General features: G+C 45.0%; 1 pseudogene; it reads left to right on the top strand.

The window, feature by feature from the left end:
- Positions 1–219: 219 nt before the first annotated feature.
- LOC123797096 (eukaryotic translation initiation factor 1 pseudogene) lies at positions 220–6,499 on the top strand (annotated as a pseudogene).
- The last annotated feature ends 2,722 nt before the right edge of the window (positions 6,500–9,221 follow it).

Genomic DNA, 9,221 nt, shown 5'->3' with positions numbered 1-9,221 from the left:
CTCAAAAACAAAAGCCAAAAAACCAGATACATAAACAAAACCCAAACTGATTAAAAAAATGGTCAAAGACCCAGTCAGGGAGCTGCAGCCCACAGAGGACTGAGCGGCCTCCTCCTGGACCACCCCCACCTGCCCCCTGGCTGCCCGAAGCTCCATCCCCAGGCCCTCCTTCTCCCTCCATTCTCCTCCATTTCCACTGAGGAAAAGGAATCCTCTAGTATGTCCGCTATCCAGAAACTCCGCCCTTTGGATCCCTTTGCTGACGTAAGTAGGGTTGATGATCCGCTTCCTGCTGGCACCGAGGATCATATTCATGTAAGAAGTCAGCAGAGACATGGCAGGAAGACCCTTACTACTGTCTAAAAAGTTGCTGATGATTATGATAAAAAGAAACTAGTGAAGACGTTTTAAGAACTTTGCCTGCCGTGGTGCTGTCACTGAGCTTCCACCACATGGAGAAGTAATTCAGGCTCAGGAATATATGCCAGTTCCCCCCTCGAAGAGACCGGACTGGCCAAGCACGGCCAGCTGGAGGTTCGTGGGCTTTGAGTGCTTTTGGCTCACCGACGCTGCATGAGGATTCCCTTCCCATGAGTAGAATTCCCCTTCTGTCCTTTGTCACAAGTTTAAAAACCTCACAGCTTGTATAATGGAACCATTTGGGGTCTGCTTTTCACTTGGACGAGTGTAACTCCTTCCTGCAATAAACTGAGAAGAGTCATGTTGTCTAGTCTCAAAGTCCCTCATTTCGACACAACAGGCGCTATGCAGTGTCTGGCCTGAAACCTAACAGTAACGAGATGTTTCGGTCCGGCCCAGAGCCCCAAGATCACAGCCAGCTGTGTCTGGCCAGAAGCTCCCCAGCTCTCCCTCTTCAGAGTTCCCTGCCCTGAGAGAATGTCACCACCTGACGAGCCCACGCTGAAGCTGAGAGGACGGGCTGGGGTCAGATAGCACCAGCAGCTGTGCTGTGAGTGGGAGTCCTTGGTAGTCAAAGAAAGATCCCTGGTGTCTCCAACCTACCGGGTGGGCAGAGCTCAGAGCGGCCACCTTCCCTCTAGGGAGGTGTGATGGGATGTCTGGCTTGCCCTCAAAGTCTTTTTGACCAAATATATCCCTAGCTAATCGGTGTCCCAACGCCAGAATGTGAGGCCAACCTTCTCTCAGATTGAAACTTTTGACAGGGGAACAAACTCCAAACTGTTGGATCAGGACGTAGCTGGTTGTAGGGCTTGCGACTTTCTAGCAACAGCGGCCCAACGGCATGTGAAGTAAGAGACTGGTTTTCGGTTTCTTTTTTCTTCCAGTTTTGATGTTACATAATGTCTTCAAACCCTTATTTAAATAAAATTCATCGTCAGAAACAAACAAAAAAATGGTCAGAGAAATTGGGTGTGGAGCAAAGGGTACCCCAGTGCACTGTTGTTAGGAATGCAAATTGGTGGAATGGAAAACAGTATCAAAAGCTTAAAAATAGAACTATCATGTGATCCAGCAATCCCACTTCTAGGTGTATATCCGAAGGCAATGAAACCACTATCTCAAAGAGAAATCCGCACTGCCATGTTTAGTACGTTATTCACAATGGCCAAGATATGGAAATAACCTAAGTGTCCATCAGCTTCGATGGCTGGGGGAATGGCTAAAGATGTGAGATACAGATATAGATGTATAGACATACACACGATTGCATATTATTCAGCCTTGAGAAAGAGGGCAATCCTGCCATTTGTGATAACGTGGATGAACCCCGAGGGCATTATGCTGAGTGACATAAATCAGACAGAGAAGGACAAATACTGTATGATCTCACTTACATGTACAATCGAAAAACACTGAACTCCCAGAAACCGAGTAGGATGGTAGTTGCCAAGGGCCAAAGGCTTAGGAAAATGTGGAGATGTTGGTCAAAGTGTATACTTTTAGTTAAGATGGATACATTTCAGGAATCTAAGTTAGAGCGTGGTCACCATAGTTAACAATACTGTACTGTGTACTCGCAAGTTGCTATGACAGTAGAATCTGAATGGTGTCACCATGACAACAAAATGGTGATTATGTGAGGTGATACGCCAACAAAACTTATGGTGGAAAACATTCTGCAATATACGTGTTTCAAATCATCCCACTACATACCTTCAACTTAAACAATTTTATATGTCAGTGAATACATTCTGGAAATCTAAAGTACAACATGACGGTTATAGTTAACAATACTGTAATTTTTACTGAAAGTTGCTGAGAGGGGAAATCTTAAATGTTCTCACCACATATACACACACACACACACACACACACACACACACACACACACAGGCACAAAGACAATTATGTGAGGTGTCAGAGATACCAACCAACCCCACTGTGGCACTTCTCCAACCTGCTGTATACCGTAAGCTTATACAATGTTACTGTGTAAATTATATCTCAATAGAGCTGAAGGGAAAAAACTGAAAAGATCAGACGTGTCAACATTCCTTAGAAGTTACTGCTCTTCACTAAAGTGAAGGGGCATTAATTTTTCCTCGCCACCAAAAACTGCTTTCAGGGTGAAGTTTGTGGCTTACAGGCCTTTTTGTCTGTGTATTTTCACAGTATGCTGTTAGGTACCTTTCCTGGAATTAGCCTTCAATGTGTTTATAATGACTGGTAATAGAGTGCTTGGAGACTGCGCTCATTAAATATAGCAGCTAAAGAAGTAGGACCTCCCCAACAAAGGACATGTGGCTTTTAACTGGAGTCAGGCAGGCTGTAAAAGTTCCCCACTTCGGCACACCAAAAACTTGGACTCAGCCATGACAATGGCTCCACATGAGATGCATTCACTGAATTAACATCTGAGCATGGTTATCAGTTTGTTTTCATCTGGAATATTCATTTTTAAAGTCTGGCCCGTGCTTCCCATTTATTTTTCAGAAGGTGTATTAGGTTCCAAATACTGGAAGCAACCCATGGCGGGTGGCAACCTGGCTCAATTCTTGGAAAGGATTTACAACAGAAAAACCCCTATGAGCTAAGTCACATTCACAGAATTCGGGTAGATTCGGGGAGGGGGATCAGGTTGATACTGATTACTTAGCAAGAGCGTTCTTTATAGAACCCACAAAGGAAAACTGTAATCCAGTTCCAGGAATTCTCATTGATTTCTGTCATGTAGCTGACTAACAAGCCCTGATTTATGTGAGGCGATGGCCATGGTGACGCTTATCTGCAGCCGGTGAGACACCTGTGCTCGTGAGAATGGGGTGCCATCTTCAAGTACGTTCCGCAGAAAGTTGATCGGAAATCAACATGGAGAAAAATAACTTTAGAAAATGTGCTTGCACACTTGCAAATGCCAAGTGAAATTTAAGGTAAATGAGTTTGTCTAGGACAATATTTTAGAATGTTCAAGGGTCTATTGTGCCTCTCCAAACTTACCTGAATATAGCCTTTTGTTTGTTTGTTTGTTTGTTTGTTTGTTTGGCAAAGTATCTTGCCTTCGTCTTTTCTTTGCAGTGTGTCCCCTTGTTTTAGGGCCAGTCACCATCCACTCCGTCAGCTTTCTCATTTTCAAAATAGAGTAACACTTATTTTGATGGGTTTAATATGAGGATCGAGTACAAGTTTATACGCATATGTGTATGACAAAGTATACAAATGGCTGTTTCCAGGCACGGGCAGGACGCTGGTGATAGACTAACGTACCTGTCTCTTCCCACCTCCTGCTCTTTTTAAACATGTGTAGCCCTTCACAGCTTAAAAGCCTGAACTGTTTCTCTTTCTTGGGCAATCTCATCTCTGATTATGCTCCTTTGACCTCTGTTTCTTGCACTTCTATCCAGGGCCTCATTACTGCGTCTGTCCCACCCCATGCTAGTACATTACACGTTCACGGCATTCTCCAAAACGTGAAATCTGGGGGAAACATGGGATTAAAAAATATTCAACAGATGTTACACATTTCATTTCAGCAGGATGTCTCAGAGCCTTAGTTATGTATGGCATTGTGCCCCTCCAAGACGGAACTGTAACTGAGAGCATATTTTCCAAATTTATTTTACAATGGAACTCCACTTTTCTTGGCGTGTCTATGGGTCCCAGTGGTCTACAGAACACACACTTGGAAGTGCTACCGTATAGGCTTGGTGGAAATGAAACAGCCCCGCTGCTGAAGTCAAGGAGAACCTCCGTGACTATATCCCCAGTAATCCAACGCTGTCCTCTGATTCTGATCAGAGGTTAAGAGGGACACGTACCTAGAGCGTCCAGCTTAATTACATTATCACAAAAAACATTTTGATAACATCACAGCTAAAAAAACTTCACAGACAGCAAAATCTTGAGTGGCTTAAATTTCCCACGGTACGAAATACCTGAATATACTGAGTTTTCTGGTTAATTCAGGCTAAAAATATTTATAAAATCGATAGGTATGCTTTTTGGATTTAGTAAATTCAACAAATAAACATAATTGAACACGTCTTGATGATGTGAGCTCTTTATTTGCGGTATTAGGAGGCATGGCCTTTGGGAGGTAATTAGGTCATGAGAGAGCAGCCCTTGTGATGGGATTACTGAACAGACATGAGAGAGCTTGCTTCTCTGCTCTCCACCAGAAGACACAAGGACACTGCTGTTTGCAAACCAGGACCAGACCCTCATCAAGAACCCTTCCTGGCCTTCAGAATTATGAGAAATCAGTGTCTGCTCTCTGAGGCACTCAGTCTACGGTAACTTGTTACTGCAGCCCAAGTAGCCTAAGACAAGGGCCCCACAAAGGCATGGCCGACCTGTCATCGAGACAATCCTTCACTCCTTCTAGGGAAAGGAGGGGCTCCAGCTAGCATGTTAGTTGCATTCTGACTGATTGCAGATTTTTGCAGAACACCTTGACCTCTGGCTCCTGAGAGAAGTCTGTCCCGATGACTCACTGCCCAGAGGCTTCTCTATCATGACACCTTCTACCTTTGTAGCGCTCAAACAGCATGACAACAGTGCTGCTGTTGGGAATTAAAGCAAGGACAACTTCCACAAAGCAACTCATACAACTGGCATTAGAGAAAAGGTCCTCCCCCTGGCTCTTACCAGTAAGCAGACAACACAAATCCTAATTAATATCAAGGAAAAATTAATAACGTGCTTACCTCTTCATAGTAGAATAATTGGATGACTTTCAATGACATCTTGACTTTAAGGAATGAACGTCCCACCAGTCACAGGTTCTAGAGGTGGTACACCTCAGAGCAATCACATGACTTGACCTAAGAGCAGAAAAAATCCTGAAGTTTCCAAAGAAGGACAAGTCAACTTAATTTCAATGTATTCGGATTGCCGATCTTCCTCTTGTATTATTTCTACCATTTTCCTGCCAGACCCAGGAGTTCCTTGCCTTTTATCTTGTTCTTGCCTCGCATATGGATCTCTAACAGCAGATGCCAGCTGGATACATTCAGAAATAAGGAGCTTTTAGAGGAATTCTAGAATCATAGAAATCAGGCTCCCAAGGTTTTCCAACAAGTCTTGAACCTAATATTTGCCACTGTGTCTTCCCGCCTGTAGAAGGGGTTCCAGGTGGGGTGGAGAAGATCTTTTCTACTCTGTTCCTGACAGGCAGTCCCATTCACAAGCGGAATGAGGAAAGGGGACTTGTGATTAGATCACAGAGGAAGCCTGGGATGCAAAAGATAATTAACAGAGGGTAAAACCCCTGAGAGCTAACTACCACAGCTTCGGCTGCGGGAGCCCAACCTAGGATACTACCAAGAGTCAGCTCTTAAGATTTATTAATAACACTCATTAATAAGATTCATTAACTTTTTACAAAATTTAAGTTAGTAGTTCCCAACCCTGACTCTGCACATTAGCATCCCAATACCCCGGCTGCTACTGAGCCAATTAAGTAGAAGCCCCTGGGGGTGGAAGCCAGGCATCAGCTGTTGGAGAAGCTCTCCAGCTCATTCCAGCGCGCAGCCAAAATTGAGAACCACTGAGCTCGGCAGCTTTGAAAACGAAAGATGGAGGAGATCAGCTCCGGTTATTTTGCGCAGTATTAGGTGAGTCTCGTATTCAAGAGTTAGTTGGGGAGGGTGGGAATACCGTTTACCTCCAAGGGCACGTGCCAGGTACAGGGGAGACCTGGCGGGCGGGAAGCCGCGGAGAGCGGTGCTCTAGGCCTCGCCGACCTCGTCAGCCCATGGGCCTCGTGCAAACAGTGGAGGTTTTCAGCGAACCCAGCATTTGCTGACCTCCTCCCTCCCTGGCTGCCGTGCCACACGAAGCTGAATCGCAGGAGCGTGTCTCACGGAGTGCGAGAGTTAAAGCAACAAAGACGCCGTGATTCGGCAGCGCCCTCATAATGGTAGAGAACGGCAAGAGCTCACCTGGGAAGCGGAAGCGGAAGCGGAAGCGGGACGGATTCAAACACGCAGCTGAAAGGAGGAGGGAAATCCAACGTTCTGGCCCGTCCCACTACTACGGAGAAGGAGGCGGCCCAAACGTGGGGCCCCAGTGTTTCTGATGCTATCAAAGCCGGTAAGTTAGTCACGGCCTGGAAGAGTCGGAAGCTGAGATAAAATGGTCAACAAGCGCATGGGATACAGGATGGACGTTTCTCAAAAAATTAAAACTAGATTTCTATGATCCAGCAATTCCACTTCTGGGTATGTATTTTTAAAAAAACCTCGAAAGCAGGGTCTTGGAGAGCTATTTGTACACCCATGTTCATAGAAGCATTCTTCGCAACAAGGGAAAGGTGGAAGCAATCCAAATGTCCACCGATGGATGAACGGAGAAACAAAATGTGGTGTCTACATACCGTAGAATATTATTCAGCCGTAAAAAGGAAGGAAATTCTGACACGAACGACAACATGGATGAGCCTTGAGGACATTATGCTCAGGGAAATAACCTAGCCATAAAAAAAGACAACTCTTGTATGATTCGGCTTACATGATTAGAATGGTAAATTTTATGTTACGTGAATTTTGCCACAATTAAAAATAAAAATTACATATAGCCAGACATTTTTAGGTCAGGGAAAAGCAAGGTATACTAGAGTTTCTATAATATGCAAATATTTTTGGCTAAGGAAGAGGAATAAAAGTATAACCTCTGATTTCTTTCTTTGTGTGTATACATATTTATGTGTGTGTATATGTGTGTGCACTTGTGTATACACGTATGTGTCTATATACACACACCTATATTCATACCAAGAACCAGTGGAAGAATAAGTAGGAAACTAATAAAATGGGGTGGAGGGAGGTGGGACTCAGACTTCTTGTGACACCTTTTTAATAGTTTTGACTTTTGAATCAAGTAAATGTATTGTCTATTAGAAATCAAACTGTTCAAGTATTAAATGGAAGGACGGGCGAAGCCGGGGACAGAGAGGAGGAGAACAGGTGCACCCTCTGGGGGCCTAGTCCTTAATAAACACATCAGCAGTGGCTTTATTCCAAGTGTCTGCAGTACCTGTTCGTCTCGAACTGAGACAAACGGGAGATTAAAGGGAAACTGCTAGGAGACAGGGAGCAAAGGCCAAAGGATTCCGGAGCGAGAGGCGGGGGCGCGCCAACCCGCCCAGGATGCATGAGGCCCAGCACCTTGCTGAGGATGGAGGAATCCAGGGAAGTGGGGACCTGGAAATGTCCCCGGAGAGCTGTAGGTTACAGATGAAGGGAACCGCAGCTCCAGGAGGGACAGAAGGCCATGTCACCCTGGAGGCCCAAGGAACATAGGGTCCAAAGGAGAAAGAGCAAAAAATGAACTTTATATACTGGGCTGGACTCGAAGAAGAATCCTGGAAGGTTTCAAATGCCACTTTTGGGGGGGGGGAGTTAGTGTACATCGGGGTCCTCTCTCCCCATATGGAAAGACAGTGTCCCCAACTAACGCCTTGATGCCTCAGCTCTCTCTGTGGAGACTCAGTTTACACACTGTACACTCACTCTGGACCCCAGTCAGCTTGACCAGCATCCTGGCAGTTGAAACCAAGGATACCTTCTCTCCGTGGTTGCCTCTCCTTCTTCCCCCAGGCAGTGCCAATTCACCCCTTTGGTCCTGGGCTGGCAGAGCAAAGCGGGTTTGGTGAGCAGGGTATTATTTTTCTCGGAAAACTGTTCTCGTGCAGCACACGTTCTTGTCGGACGCATTTCCAGAACTAGTTCGGTCGGAGCGTGCGTGCATTGAAGGGTCTGATACATACTGCCAAATTGTGTCCTAAAGACGCCGTTCAAGTTTCGCTCTGGAAGCAGCGCGTTTCGGGGGCTGGCTCTATCACGTTCTCGCCAGCACTGTGCACAATCAGACTTTTCTCTATTTGCCAAACTACTGGGGGAGAATGTGATCTCATACCTCAGATTCGAGTAGAGTTAGCCATTTATATTCTTCTGTGAATTGCATTTTCATGTCTATTAAGAAAATTTTAGGGGTGCCTGTGTGCCTCAGTTGGCTAAGTATCGACTTTTGATTCTGGCTCAGGTCATGATCTTAGGGTCCTGGGATCGAGCCCTGTGCGTTGGGCTCCCCACTCAGCAGAAAGTCAGCTTGTCCCTCTGCCCCTCCCCCCGCTCATGCTCTCTCTTTCCTCCCTCAAATAAATACATGAAATCTTTAAAAAAAAAAAAAAGGAGAAAATTTTATCCTTTGCCTTTATAATATTTTCCCCAGTTTGTCCTTTGACTTTGTGGTAGTTTTTTGAAGGGCGGGCATTTATCCACCTTTCCTTCATGGTTCCTGTGATTTTGTGTCTTGCTTAGAACGGCTTTCCTCACTCTAAAACTATATTTTTAAAAAATTCTCTTTCATACTGTCCACCTTTTCCAGTTTGGTTTGGGTAGGGTACCTAAACAGAATCTTAGTTAGAGGTGAGGCAGGTTTCCACCAGTTAAAATAAAGAAAACATTTCATAAAACCGGGCATTTTTCTTCGATATCTGTTCCCCCCAAGATGTTACGGCTCTGGTTTCTGCCTCTCTAGGGGCATTTGCAAGTATTTCTCATAATTGTAACCTAAAAATACATCCATAGAGATATTGCTACCACCAAGCATAGCACAAGTGAGTCTCGGCGCCGTGGGCAGCCAGCCAGGGCTTGTTTTCACAGTCTTAACAACAGTTTCCAGTAAACAGATTACACCGTGTGGGAGAACCAAATTTGAAAGGGGCCTCAGTTGAACTTTCATTATTTGTCAATTATCAGCATGAAGCTACTTAAAGATTTCACGTGACCAGTCGTTAA

This window comes from Ursus americanus, chromosome 29 (assembly GCF_024610735.1).
Source record: "Ursus americanus isolate L20-20 chromosome 29, mUrsAme1.1.p, whole genome shotgun sequence".
NCBI lineage: Eukaryota > Metazoa > Chordata > Mammalia > Carnivora > Ursidae > Ursus > Ursus americanus.
The sequence above is the reverse complement of the archived record's forward strand: the minus strand, read 5'-3'. Positions and strand labels throughout refer to the sequence as shown.